The sequence below is a fragment of the Cuculus canorus genome, chromosome 11 (genome assembly GCF_017976375.1).
Source record: "Cuculus canorus isolate bCucCan1 chromosome 11, bCucCan1.pri, whole genome shotgun sequence".
In the NCBI taxonomy this organism is placed as follows: domain Eukaryota; kingdom Metazoa; phylum Chordata; class Aves; order Cuculiformes; family Cuculidae; genus Cuculus; species Cuculus canorus.
In genome coordinates this window covers 71,124-86,472 of record NC_071411.1, presented here as the reverse complement: position 1 = coordinate 86,472, position 15,349 = coordinate 71,124, and the positions used below count along the sequence as shown (strand labels likewise).

General features: G+C 42.0%; 1 protein-coding gene across 1 annotated transcript in view; it reads left to right on the top strand.

Annotated features, from left to right (window-relative positions):
- The first annotated feature begins 1,075 nt into the window (after positions 1-1,075).
- Positions 1,076-15,349, top strand: part of SLC6A1 (solute carrier family 6 member 1) — a 56,165-nt gene continuing 41,891 nt past the window's right edge. Inside the window, exon 1 of the mRNA XM_054076218.1 lies at positions 1,076-1,234. The gene's annotated coding sequence lies outside the window, so the exon portion shown is untranslated. The remainder of the gene's footprint in view (positions 1,235-15,349) is intronic.

Below are 15,349 nucleotides of genomic sequence, written 5' to 3'. Positions count from 1 at the left end.
AAGGAGGAGGATAGGCCTTCCTGACCTGAGAGGTGTATGACAGTGTAATGCACACTGCTGGTTTTGTTACCAATTCCCTTTATAGCAGACACCATGAACGTGTCTTCATCTTCTCAACAAACAACACTGTGCTTTAATGCAGTGAGACATATAGGAAAATACACGGGATTGACTCTTCCACTATGGTGAAGTCTACTTTATTCCTGCTGTAAGAGACCCAAGCTTACCTTGAAAAACTCTCGAGAGGATGCTTTTTTGGTTCAACCCTCTGGTCAGTTATCGGCGCCGTTCACTCATTTCAGTCACCTGGGAAGCCATCGCACCAGTGTGTTTTCTTTTAGCTGCTGTCTTTCCTCAGGGACCCGGGCTGCTGCTGCTCTCGGTGGAACACCGCTTAGCGTCTACTCTGCAACCCCTGGGACGCAGCCATGCTGCTCTGACATGTCCCCACTGCCACCAGCTGGCCCTGCTCTTGTCCCAGCTGGGAATGTGCCCTCCAGAGAGGGACACCAAGCGATTTCTGACTCGAAATCTTACAGAGATGTCAAACTGGAAGGATCCAGAAAAGGGGTTACTCTGACCATTTATTTTCCTAGACTTTTGAAGAAGTTTGGAAACGTATCTCTGTTTCAGCACTTTCAAAACACAGTTCTAAGCTTGCCAGTTTGGAGTAAATTTCCACTTGGAAACACCCCTCAAACTCGGTCCGCAGCCTGCTGTTCCCCAGCAGCTCCCCAGACATGCCCTCCTCCTCCTCCCTGTCCAGCTCTGGTCAGCTCGGGCCAAGGGGAACCCGGCCATCGCCCACCGCTCATGGCGGCTGAGGGGAACCCGGCCATCGCCCACCGCTCAGGGCACGGTTTCCGGCGCAGGTCTGCCCGGGTAGTCCCGGAACGGAGAAGTAAGAGGCGAGATGGTCACAGCCGTCACCTCGGGCCAAGCGGGGAGCGCGGCCGCGCCTGAGGGGAAGCGCGGGAAGCGCGCGACCTCCGCAACCCCCCCCACCATCCGCGCCGTCGGGCGCGCGCCTCAGGGGCGGGGCGGGCCGGGGCGGGGCGCGCGCAGAGCCGCTGCTGCGCGGCCGCTGTGCGGGGGGGGCGCGGCGGAGCGGCGCGCGCCGAGCTTTAAATGAACATTACAGTCGCGCGGGGACGGCAGCGCCGGCGGCTCGGGCCGAGCGGCGGCAGCGCTGCTCCTACTTCGCCCTTCTCCTCGCGCTCCGCCGCTGCCGCAGGTACGGTGCGCGCTCCTGAGCGCGGGCTTCAGACTTTGCCGCGCAGCTACCGAGGCGGCGGCGCTGTGCGCGCGGGGTCCCCACCGGGAAAGGCGGGAGCCGGGAGGCGCGGAGCCGGGGGCGCGGGGCGGGTGAGGCGGACGCCGCTGTCGCCGCGCGGAGCCGTTCCCGAGCGGGGCTGCGGGCGCCACTCCGCTGCCCCCTTCCCCTCGACACCGTCACCGGCCTCGTCCCAATAAAAGTTATTTCCAGAGTGCGGGGTGCTTTGTTTTGTCTCGTTCGATGTTCCCTGCGCCCCGGGCTGTGGCGGCGCGTCGGACGGTGCCCGGTCTGCCTCGCTGGTGGCAGTTTTAAAGATTCGGTTTAGTTTCGCTTCACGTGTTATCCCTGATCGGTTGCTTTAGGACAAGCTTAAACGATATTTTCGAGAGAGATGAGCGAACTTTAAAGAAAATCGGGTCAGGCGTAAATTGCGGGCATCGAACCCCTTTCAGGTGCCAAAAATAGCCACAAAAAGAGCGTGACCGATTCTGGTTTTCTTGCACAAAGCTTTTTTTTTTTCTTTTTTCTTTTTCTTTTTTTTTCTTTTTTGGAGTTTCTGACAGATACTGGAGCTCACCAACTGGATTTTTTCGAGCTTAGTTTGTTGAAATGAACACGCTTTATAAGCTCATGTTCTTGTGCTGTTCTATATTGACTCTACAAGGTTTGAGTTTCTGATGGAGATTGTAGTTCTTGAAGCTTGTGCTAAATAAACTTTATTTTCTCTTTTTGCGTTTTTTGGGGTTTAGATATAAGAGGTTAAAAGGAAGATTATCGAGGGAGCGTATGTAATGGCCCTTATGGCGTAAAAAAATTACTTCTGTATTTTTAAAAAAGATTCAGAGAGAATGTTTTATTTCTAATGATTGGTACTTGAAACGATGGGGTTCGTAAGTTATTCTGTGTCTTATAGAGTCCTGAAACAAGGATGGACAAATACTGATCTTGCAGTAAGTGGGTCAGATGATAACATCTTCCACTGGATCTCTTGCTTCTGTATTGGACAGCTTTGGTTGCTAAGTAGCTATAGATTTCTAATTGCGAAGTAAATGATGTCATAATGACATCATCGCGTCCTTTCACTTGATTGATTCCTATAAGAGAACAGTAATGGGATTTGATATACATGTCCCATCTCTTTAATATTCTTCCTCTGCTTCAGGGTGTTTCCTGACCTGCCTGGCAAATTCCAGTGAATCACACTGAGCTCTAGTAAAAAGACATTACTTTCGGAAATGAAGTGGAACGTTAAAGGGGCAGTGGTTGATACTGGTCCCTGCAAAATCTGATGAACTCAACAGCCTATGTCTTAAATCATTCCCCTTCATATCTAGATTTCCACATTTAAAACTTGGAGTTATTAAATCCCTATGCAGGTGTGAAAGGATTTGAATTTCAAAGATGCTCAGCTTGAGCTCTTCAAATTGACTTTAATTGGGTATGTGGAACTTTAATTGGGTATGTGGAACTTTAATTGGGTAATGGTAAATGGATGAAATCTCAGAAATTGCTATATTAAGAATTAACAAATCAATATTTTTTCCTAGTTAGAATAATTTAACCATTGATAAGTTGGAAGCATTTTAGTATCAACACTGGCATTGTAGGGAACTTGTACGAGTTCTAAATCCTTAGTTTATAGAACACTTAAGAAATGGATGGGTTTTGCTTCTTTTGATGTTAAAAGTACAAATCATGTAATTTGGTGATGGCCAGTATGGACTGCTAATTTTATTTTTATCATGTGTCTGCACAACATGGCTCCGCATAAATTTGAAGCGGTTTTTTCATGATAAATAATTGGTTTGTTATTATAAATTTCTTCATACCCAGTGAGTTTGAAATATCCTCGGAAGGCTGCATGTGTTTTGTGTGCATAGATCTTACTATTTCATATGCATGTGGGAAAAGGGAGTAATGAAGGAATTTTCATGTGTGCTTTATTGAAAACGTAGTTTTGTTTGAAGTTAAAAGCTGAGTCTGTCTCTTACAACATCCAGAGGTTGCATACGCCAGTCTCACTTGATTCATTAATATCGTGAGTTGGTAAAACACTTCAAGAGCAAACAATCATTTGTTAGCATGGGTGAGCCGGTGGTTAATGTATTTACTGAAGATACGGGCTGCTGGTGTGAGGCTTTTCTTATTGCTAAACTGCTGCAGGCAGCATCGATGGCACTGTGAAGTATAACAGAGTAGTAATTGAAGTGAGGAATGGGAACAAGCAAAGTAGCAAGGTGGCAGGGATGAGGTCTTTGCCTCTATATTTGAATCTATAGTATGTGAGTGCAATCAAAGTTACAGATTAAAAAAGGAAATTTCTAAATAATCCACAGGAAATCTGCGCTCATTGTCCTATATGGAGTGACAAATTTTCACAAGCTTTAGGTGCTTTCTGGGATGACTCAACTACAAGCAAGTGATTTGGAAACAAATATTGGCTCTGAAGAGAATCCTTGGTGACAATTTCTTTTCAAGTTATCATAGGATTTTCTACTTACCATGATTTCTTCTAACTCATGCTTGCCTTGAATGTTGGGAACGAAAAATGAATTTGGACTTGGGGACATATCTGCCTTTCAACGGAGTGTTAGATGGTCATCAGTGACATTTGCATGGTTGTGCTTTTAATATGATGACACATTTGGTTACATAAAATGCAGAAAGCAGTGCACCTCAAAGCTCTTTGAATGCTCGTAATGGAAGGTTGATGCTGCAGTCCTGACCTCTTTGAGTAGAGGTGGCCAAATAGAGAAAGACAGTGAACACTTTCGCAGTCATGACCAATCTCACTCAAAAGACAAGGTCAGTTGTTGCAGTGGCTCTGTAAAATGACGGACAAGGCAAGTCTTTTGTGGTACAAATAGCAATAAGAAATGCACTCTTTAGGCTTTTGTTATCTACTGCAAGACAAAGCTGTGTTCATATCTTGGGTGAATTATTTCGTATCTCACCTAAAAACCCACAATTGATATGCTTCAGAACTTCTATCAACTGAGATATTTTGTTTCTTTGCTGCCAGAAGTGTGTCCTTTGACTATGGGTGTGAGGATAGCCAGCCTTTCAGCCCCAATTTCTGCTTTTGCCCTAAACGCTGGGAGAGAATAGAATGAAATACCAAGTGGATTAATGGATTTACTTTTTTTTTTTAGTTTAGATTTTTAAGGCGAAAATATCTATAAAATCTGAGACTTTCTCAGGCTACTTGTGTGAGCCTTTTAAAAGGGCAACACTGGCAGCTGGACATGTGTAACGTATTCTGTTCAATCAGATTGGAAGGTAACCTGATGAGCAAATTAATCTCCACCTGGATCCCCTTTACTGATGAAAAAATCTACAAGCTGTATGAAAAGTGGTATTCAAGAATGCAGACAGGATTTGGTCGCTCATGTGCTAGGAAGTAAAATAATTAAATGTTTTTGTATATGGTATTCTACTATCCTTTTTTTTCTAATGAAGGCATTTGAAGAAGGGAAATTACACAGTGTAACATGAACAACAGTTTGTTACTTTTCAAGCAGCTCTTTGGGGTTTTTATTTTTGCACACATGTATTTTGCAATAATTGTAATTGTTCAAGATATGGCCAAATATGCAAGCTTGTGAACACCACAGATGCTGGTGTAATCTGCACAGTAAGAAATAAATGCCGCTGTTGGTTGCTCTGGTGTGGTTGGAACAACAGTAGCATGAGAGGCTTTACCCCAAGGAAACGGACCTACACCATGTACATTATCATTCTGTGTTTCCATGTTACTACTCTGACCAGGCGTAAATGTGCAGCAAATGCCACTCTCCTAACAATAATTCTGCCCTCTGTGGGGTTAATGACAGCTCTGTGTCATGAAGGAACTCTGTGAGTTACAGGGAATCCACTGTCACAGCATGTACAAGTCCTTGGACTTCAGCTGCAGTCAGTGCAGTGCTTTGAGTAATCACTTTGGTGTCTTACAAGTCCTGTGTTTTGTCTTACTGTGCAGGAATTTTGATGCACCACTGCTGTCTGTTGAGGGAAAAAAACCAAAACCAACACAAAAAATCTGACGACAATAAAACCCTAAAAGAAATTGGATCAAATCCTGATGTGGGTCTTATGCTGGTTGCTAGCATTATCCGTTAGATATGAAAGGCATTTTCTATTTAAGGCTTAAATTGAACATATTTGGATATCAATTGTTCCAAAATCATTTTTCCACTCAAAATAATTTGCCTTTCATAAATAAATTATTTAAGAACTATTAATTAAGAGGGATTTGTTAAGCTGAAATTTTTTTTATTCTAGTTATGATCTTTTTATTTTAAAAGATGTGATAGATTCTTAGCAAACTTAATGCTGACTTTAGTTTAAAGTGGTCTTAGAATAATCTTTGTGTAAGTAGGATCTTTCCTGTGTAAAATAACAATTATTTTAATATTTAATAAGAGTTACAATTAAAAAACATACAGTGAAAAAACAGTACTTTTGACACAAATTGTATTCATATGCCTTTCAAGCAGTGCCTACACAGTTAGGTTCATTCTTTAACTTTACAAAATCATGTAATAAAACTAAAATCTAGGGCAGAAGAAAGTCACATTGGTGGCGAATGAACACATCACAATTTTCATTTAAAAAAAATCTGCTTTCAGGTACCATCATTATATTCCTTCAAATACAAACTTAAACGTCTCGGGTAAAATGTCTCAATCTGATCTTGAATTCTGCTTGTGGAAGAAGTTGATTCCCCCCTGCTCTGTCCCAAGGTAAAATGGTTACAGCTGAGCTCAGGATGCAAACTGATATTCCGGAGAAATTTGTTCAATGTTTTCATCACTTCTGAGGAGTGGGTGTTGGAAGGGGAGGGTTTGCATAGTCTGTGCAGTTGCTTTTCTACTGACATGAGACTGAGAGCATACCCTTGCAGGTAGTGGACAGGTACCCCCAGCTCTTCCCCACTCTGAACCCTGAAGTACTTAGTTTAGGACGTAGCCCAGGGGAATGGGATTGCCTGTTGGGTGTTTGTGTTTTTCCTGGCTGAAATGCATTGGAGACTCAGTCTGACAACTTCATTCGAAGCAGAACTCTTCTTCTCTAGCAAGGCGATATTGCTATATAACCTGTCTCTTAATTTCAGGCTACAGCAACTGTTTCCACTACTATATGGCTATTTCCTCAGTGAAGCTGAGATGAAATAAAGCAGCTGTTTTAAAAACAACTAACAGAGGAATTAAAGATGGCCTCTAGTTGTGGATATAACAAGGGATGATGACAACGACACACACTGTTTAGTATTCTGCTCTTCCTCAATTGTTTTTAAAGGCTAATGAAAGCCAAAGGAGACGCTGAGACAGTCAGACTAGCACAAATCCCTATTATTGCTCTGATGAGTCTTGATGCTGGAAATTTTGCATGCTGCATCTTTGTTGCCTTCTGTAAATGCTACAAATAGTAGGAACGGATAGACTAAATGACACAGATGCTTTAATTATGCTTTGATTACAGAGCAACCAGAGGAGTATATTCTGAGGAATACACAATTAGAGAAAATTCTGAACCCTATCTAACCTTCTGAAATTAAAATCAACTGAAATTATTTGAACAGTTTCAACATTTCTGAATGAATGTCATTCCTCAAGGATCTTGCCACTCTTGTGCGACAGATCTTCTCTAGCTTAGCAGACGAGTTTCAGGGTAACACAATGTCATCTTCCTCAGCACAATCTGCGGGTTTGTTTCACCTAGCCTGTCGTGGTATTTCCTGCTGGGCACGTATGAGAGGGTGGAGCAGAACCTGTGTGTGGACTGGAAGTAAGGAGCTGTCTCTTGACTGAAGTACAAAAAAAGAGAGAAGAACAGTTTAAGCATTCCTAGATCATTTCCCATATCTTCTCTGTGAAAACAGAGTTTTTTCAGTCTTGTGAGCAAGAAGTTAGAGTTTGTGAACTTGTTATGCAGGTTCCAAAGGGAAGGGGTAAGTGGAAAATTCCATGCCAATAGTTTGCAATTCTTACCAACTATTTAATAGCAAGCAGAGAGCTATATGATTAAATATGTTAAGCTGCTTTGTGGGCTTAAGTAGTAAAAATGACTTGAATTTAATTGCATTGATTTCACTAGCTGTCAGACATGAGTGGAATTCAGAATCTGTCCCAGAGTTGGATGGCAGCATGCCTTTAGCCTCCAATGTAAGGACACTTAAACAATATGGAAGTTGCATGATTACTACCTGTGAACGTTTCCTTCACTTTCCTGAAATGTGCTCACCTGTTTGGAGAGATGGCATCAGCCTGGAGGATGGTATGAGGTGCAGAGCTGATAATACAAGATTCACCTGCTGGCTGCAAGAACAGTCAGATGGGGGCACAGGTGGATGGGAGGCTGCAAACAGCACCATGTGTGCAGAATGAGGGCAGCAGCTGTTAGCAAGGGATGTTTTACTTATTTCTCCTCAATGCTTAACATGTTTGCTTCCTAGTAGCAGAAGGAGGGTTTGGGATTTCCTCCCCCTCCCTCCCCTTATTTTCTGTAGAACCTAATGTGTCAATATTTATGACTTATGCTTGAAAAATTATTCTTCAAGTGTATCGTCAGTTACTCTCTCTGAACTTCTGCTCTCTAACCCGAAAGAACAGGACCTGCCAGGGTTCCTCCAGGGCGCTAGTTTGGATGCAGGATTTGCTTTGGAGCTGAAGAGTGGCAGCAGTGGGAGGAAAACTCCTACTTAAGCGAGTTTCATGAGACCTGCTGTTCCTGCTGTTCAGAGGCCATGGGAACCTGGGCTGTGAACTTGATGCCTGGATACTCTCTCATCGTCTCTCATCGCAACCATGGGTTGTGTGAGTGGCACCAGCTGGTTCCATTCATCTCCCTGACAGGTCTGTTGGGAAGACTGACCTTGTTTTTGACCTTGCTTACCTCTAACAGTGAGGGATATGCCTGACCTGACACTGAATGTGGCTGGCACAGCTAAGGGTGGATGGTACAGAATTACTGTTCTTTCTGAACAGGTGCTGAGCACAATTAGGCTGAAGTGTAGCAAAAGATCAGCTGGATTCAGCAGCCTGTCATTCTCCTTTCTCAGTTGTAAGGGCATTTTTCTAATGTAGTGCATTTTTTATTTATTTTAACATTTCTTTTCAGGAGCCTTCAAACCCTCCAACTTCAAAGTATTTCTGTTCCTAGTGACCCATGTGTATTTTGCAGGGCTAAAGCTCCTAGCTAGCAACTTGGGGGTGATTTGTCAAGGGTCACTTTAATAAATTTGGTTATTTATTTTCTGTTTGATATTCCCTGGTTGGTGACAAAGAGGAACTTTGTATTAAGCTGTACAAAGTATAATGAGGTTACTGTAATGCTTTGATGTAGAAGAGCTTAAACGGCGGGGGGAGGGGGGGAAGTGGTGTTATCAATAGAGAAAGCTAACTTAAAGTATCTAGGGACAATTTATATCAAACAAATATAGATTATGGTATAAAGATTATAGATTTTGATAATAGCTCTTGAACTTTAATATCAGATATCATAAAAAGGTTAATCAAATTATTTTCTTGAACTGCTCTGCTGATAGTTACAAACTCAGTCCTTTTTTTAAAACATAAAGATATATATGATGTCTGTAGGGAAAATTAATATTGTCATAGGGTAACAGTAAGATTTTTGTTTCCTCATACCTATTACAAAGCTATTAATCAGCAAACATACTGAGGTGACTATTAATTTTTCTGGAATTAAAAGGCTGTAGTGAATTTGCACTATATTCGTCTTGACTACTGAAGACTGTTGTAAAAAGGGTCTCTTCCCCTTAGCTGATTGAATTGTGTTTCTCATGCCACTTTCTGCTTTCTGTGTTGCTTATAGATTAGAAAAATCAGTTTACTGTATTTTCTTCTTGTATCTATTCTTGAGGCTTATTAGCAAAAAGTAGCTCTGAGCCATGGCTTAGGCACCAGAGATTCTGAAAGCCTCAAATAGCCATAATAATGGAGTTGGATGAAGGATGCTGGTTGCCATGGGAACAGTGCATGTGCCACACAAGATAATGTAACTGCGGTAGTGCAGAGATCTGTGCTGCATATTGATTGCAAGATCTCTTGAAATTCTTATAAATGTTGTGGTTTGCGCTGTGTGTTCCACCTAACAAGTGAGAGAAGCTTATCAGCTGGACTAAATCCAGAGAGATTTTACTAATTTGAAAAAAGTGAGGAGTCAGAACTACTTGATAGAATTGTTGGGTTCACAGCCTTTCCTTGTTGAGTTGACAGTGTCCCAACCATTGTGTTAAATTGGAGTTAATGAATTATTGAAACTGAGGCACTATGGGTGAGTGCCTGAGTTACAAGTGATGAGGGAAGGCCTTAGGAAACAGAACTTCCACCTCTGTTGTTTCATCACCTGGACACCTTCACAGTATCACAGTTCCACAGTGCACCTCTTCATTGTTCTTGTTGGTATACTTTTCTTCCAGCTTGCTAAGGATGAATGTAATTAGTGGCATAGCTGTGCAAAATATTGTGATTAAATATTCCACTCACTGAGAGCCAAGAGGATGAGTGCAGTATTGGTCATTTCACCAAGCCAGGGAAAGGTAAAACATGCAGGTTTTAATTTGGAGGAGTTCTGTGTGAGCAGGACCACACTTGGCTGTTTTTCAGTGAGGTTGGAGCTTCTTTTTTCCTTAAATGTATGAAACTCACACCTTTCAGAGTGGCAGTGACTACCAATGTAGTACTAGTGGGCTGCTAAAATTGTCTGTGATCTTGCCTAAACGTAAATGAAGAAGGACTGGTTTCACCATATTTCTACAGCCCACATTTCTGGGTGCTGGAATAACGTAGAAGCTCCAGTTATTGTCCCGGTAGCCCAGATCCTCACCAGCATAGACCAGCAAAGGTCTGTCAGTGTCTGTTTGGTGAAGCCCTGGCATGTGATCTCAACAGAGGCTCATATTCTGCTTTAAGGTCCTGCTTAGTTTACTCACATGGCATCTCTAGGCCACGTTAATGCCTTGGTGAAAGCAGTTCAGTCTGCTGTTGTTCAGGATGATGTGCAGGTGAGATAATGCAAATTAAAATCATCCTTCTAGTGTTACTCCCCTGGGATGGGTGATGCTGGAAACTCTTGCTTGCCTTCAATGGGATTGCTAGCAATTGGCCGCTTGTCTTCTCTAATTGTAAAAGTCATGACTTTACCAGTGCTGATGTTACTGAATCAAACCCACCACTCCCCTCTTCCTGAGTTCTGTGTGGGAATACATACCTGTACTCTGCTCAAATATCCGTTCAGCCTATTCTTGACTATTTTATCTGGTTTTCTTCTTGACTACTGTTCCTGGTTTTAGATTATACTGCAACATCCCAGCAGAGTATCTAGTTTTATTGGCCAGTCAAAAAACCGGTTGTACAGGATCAGGTTCTCTGGAGGAGTTCTGGGGGTTTTTTTGTACAGCCAAGATATCATCTAAGATGCTTGTTTATAACCAAGATGCCTCCTTTGTAATGTTTAGACAGTTTTAGACCACTTAGACATAGTAAGAGACGATTTGTACTGCACTCTGATATGCTTAATGAAAAGCAGTAGTTTATAATTTCTTTTGTTACCCTTTAACATTTTCTGGGAGTATGTAATAATTGAGGGGTGAGATCCTCAGTCTTTTTTTAAATAAAAACTGTTGAATTTAGGAAGTGAATTTGGACACTAGACATCACTTTAAGTATTAGTAAGACTCCTGCTGGAGACAAACCTGGCTGTAGTGCTGTCGGTCATCTGCTTGCTTGGTTGAGCCCTTCCTGCTGCCCCAGGCCAGAGCAGTGTCTCTGCTGCCTGCAATCACTGCTGATGCAGCTGCTGGCTAGGGGAGGGCTGAGACCTAATCCCAGGTGTCCAGGGGCTCACCAGTCAATACACACACAGCACACTCTTGTGTATACACCCTGCAGTTCCTACCTTTTCCTACTGCCAATTATGCTCCTGCTGTCATTAGATGATAGTGTGGATTAGAAAGCATGTCCGTCAGAATAAAACTGAACAGTCTGGAACCGAATGTCAGCTTAACTTTTGTCTTGGCCTGTACTGCGCACCCAACTGGACGTGCCTTGTCTCCACAACAAGGTGGTGATGAGTTTCTGGGTGAACATGAAGCAGTGGCACAGGTACTGTCACTTATTTGTCCCTAGACTATCTGGTACTGTCCTGGTACTATAATGAGTTGAAAGAAATACTCAGCTTTGAAGTATGGTCACATGTATGAATGTCTATAAATACCAACAGCAGCCTGGCTTGAAGTGCCTGTGAAGGTGGCCAGTGAATATGCTTGCTCTTTGGTGTTTAATAGGGTTGATGTCTCAGTCTATCTCATTACCCCCAGGAATTTTCAGTGTCAAAATGGTGCTAAATTTGATAAAGGCAGGAACTGAGTTTATAGTTACAATATCTTTTCAGCTTACATTTTTTCTGAACAAAGAGTTAGAGGGGCTAGAAAACAAACACGCATGAAAGACAAGGAATTTGCTGCTGTCATTCTATGGAAAACCATCTGGATGACCAATTGTATCAGCTTTCATGTTATCCAGTAGGTCAGTTTTCTTGGCTGAATTCCACTGAATTGGAAAGCTGCTGCTGATTGCTAAGGTCTTGTGTAGCATAGGGTGTACAACGATCTGTAAATCTGCCTTGTTGACTGTACTAAAACTGTAGGAAATGAGTGATGATAAAGTAAAGGTTAATACCCTGCAGTTGAATAGGAGTGCAGGTCTGTTAAGAAATGTACCTACTGCCCCCTCCCCTATCCTGTCAAAAAAAAAAAAAGCCCACAAAAATTCTGGCATGTGATATGGCTGCTGGGTTGAATGCAATACTGTTCTGATAATCAGTGTGTGCAGCTGAGAAGGGAATAAGAATGAATATTTCTGAAGAAAACAGCAGGAAAGCGAGCCATATGCTTACCTTGGAAAGGTTAGTGACATGAATGGACCAACAGTCATTTTGACTGGTTGTGAATCTGGCCCTGGCATCCTGGTCCCCTAAGGAGCAGAGGAAGGGATTTGGTGCTTTTTTGAATACAAGCAAAAGGACACCGTCTGTGGTTTATCATTCAGAACGTCCTTTCCATGTGCTCCTAGCAGCCTTTAAGCCTTCAAGAGGAAGCAGCAACGCCAGACAGGGCATAGATATTTGTGGTAGGATTTAATCTTCATGGCTGGCTGAAAAAGGAGGTTGATGGTTCTGCTTCACAGTGACACTTGGAGGTCTGTGAGGAAGATTGTTCTCCCACATCTGCATTCAGCTACTCCAAGTATATCAATTTCCACTGAGCATAAAAATTATTTTAATTTTGCACAAGAGTTTCCACGGAGGTGCTAGATTTACAAAAGAGGTTGCCAAGGGTCTCCAAGGGACTTGGCAGATTTACAGACTAATGACATACTACTTGTGTAGGCTCGATGGAAATTGGGTTTGATATGAAGAATTGGAGGTGCTCAAGGACGGTGCTCAAAAGCAATTTAGAGGGGCCATGGAACATTTTGATTAGTCTCAGTATAATTCCTGCCACAAAAGGGAATAGAACTGTTGGTATTTATTTGTCATAGCTTTATACTTTTGTATATTAAAAATTGAGCTTCAGTATTATATTCCACTTCTGTCTTTCTTTATGCAGATTACATAAATAACTGATTTATGAAGGTAAAAATCTTTGGAGTGGGGAAGATTTAAATGAAAATTACCAAAGACTGTTTTTTGTTTTAGAAGAGTATGTATATCTTTGGCGGAGCAGTTTAGTAATAGACAAATATGAGCTTGGGAAATGCTTAGATGAGCCTTTGAAAAGCTTCACAAGTTTCCCAGATAATTCTTTTTCAAAGTCTACTTTAAAAAAACCCCACATACTATTATTTGCAGATCATGTCTATGCCAGCACTGACAGTATTAGAAAGGCAAACCTACTTAGGTTTTTCTCTTGTTCTTTATATAAGAACCCTCTGCCTTGTCTTCTGAGTAACACAAAAAAACCATTTTATTTCTGAGGAACAAATGCTTTCTGAGTGAATCCTGTACGATATTTTTCTTTCATGAGGCCCCTGTATTTTCCTTTTGCTGCTATTTTTGAAGTTATAGAAAATTGCAATAGAACTGCATTGCAAGGGCAGAGCTGCTTTTGTTGCGATTTGCTTCAAGTGGTTAAGGAAAAGAATTGCTAAGAGGTGCCTAAAATATGGCAGCTAAATATGTGAATGTCCATGTTGCTGCTAGTTAAAAGCCATGTGTATTGTGGCCACAGATGAATTCTTTTCTTTTATAGATGTACTGATGCTAGAGCTGAGATATGGAGTGGGGAACAATCTTCCCTCTCTGGAGGGATAGAAGTTGTCTTGGAATGCATTGTATTCAGGGTCCCTCAAAAGCAATTGCAGCTTACTTTTTGTCACAACATATTTTGGGGATTAGTCACATTCATGTATTCACAGTCAAGAGTAGCTGCTTCCTTGCTCTATGCAGACAATCCATAAATCACATTGATGATGGGTGATGCTGATAAACATATAGTAAACAAAATGTGTCTAGATTTCTGTGCAGCTTTCTTCCTGGGTGCACAGATTGAGGACAGTGAAGTTGTTAGCCAATGCACTCCTATTGTTGAAATGCAGAATGAGGAAGAATAGCTGTAATTGCACAAGCATATATCAGTTGCACTTCCCTTGTGGATAGAAAGACATGTAAATAATTAATGCTACAAAGCAATGGCTGCAATGAGGAGAGTCTAGCATTATCCTCTGGTGTCACTGTTGGAAAGCAGGTGAAAACTATCAAGGCCAAACTCCCTGCCTGCCTTGCTGGACATCAGAGACTTTTGGCTACAGGGGCAGAAGCAGTGCTGAAATGATTGCTGATTGGTGCTGTAAGAGTGGTTGTTTCTGCTTGGCCCCTTTGGTGTCAAGGAATGGCCAAGGAACACAACTGTGGAAAATTGTCCGTTGTGTACCATTTTATTCAACTTGGTCTACTGCTTTTTGGCTGGATGGTAACAAGCACGTCTGCTCTAAGTAACCCAGCTTTCCCCAGCAGATGTGGGATTTGGCACTGGACCCCTTGAATTTAGGTCTGAGAGAAGAGCTTGCAGCTGAAGAGCTCCGAGTAGCAGCAGGTAACATCTCAGATTGCAGTACCTCAGACTTGTTGCTGTTACTTGCTTGCTTCTGGTTTAGGAGCCTAAGCAAGCAAAAAGTTCTGAAGGATGCTGTAGCCATTTAAAAAAAAAAAAAAAAGAAAAAAAAAAAGAAAAAAAAAAAAGAAAAGTCAAGCAAAATCCATAAGAATTCTTGTTTAAGACCTAATATTGGGTCAGAATGAGAAACACGTGTGATTAATATACACTTAGCATCTGGCATATGTGTCATCCTACCTTGTGTCTGAAAATGGGATGTATGGCTGTCTGCATATGGCAATTTTATTCATCGGAGCCATGTTCCTGCAGGAAATGGTTGGTGTGAGAAGACTTACATGCGTACCATACATACTTTCTGCTGTACTTGCTAGTCATTATGCTGAAATGGTTTCTGTGTGAAACACATTGTGAGCCTGTCTGTAGATGCCCTACATTGACTTGTCTTTTCTACTGGGCTCGGCTAGTTAAGGTCACAGAGCTTTGTTTGGTTCATTTTAAAGGCATTTGCTGGGGTTCTGTATGTAGGAATTGGGCAGCTATTTATCTTCTGTGAGTGCTTGTAACAAGATTTATTTGATAGTCCTAGCTGTGAATATTAGTAATACAGCAGTTTTTTCCCCTGTGATGTTTCTACCCTCAAGATGGAGAATCCACTCACAGCAGATAGAAATGACTGTTGCTTTTCTAGCAGGAAGCTCTTGTAGTGGAAATCGGGGAGCTGGGAGAGAAATTGCAAGTATGTATGAGAAAGCTGGGGGATTTTTGCAGAAAGTCATATTCCACTGACCTTGATACACTTACAGTAGTGGACAGTGCCACTCTGTGTGTTTGGACATGTTTACAGGATGCATAATATGTTGACTGGATGACAGCTGGGATGCTGCAGCGTTTTGCAGAAGAGGGTCCTTATTTTCAGCAGGAAAGCTGAATTGTTC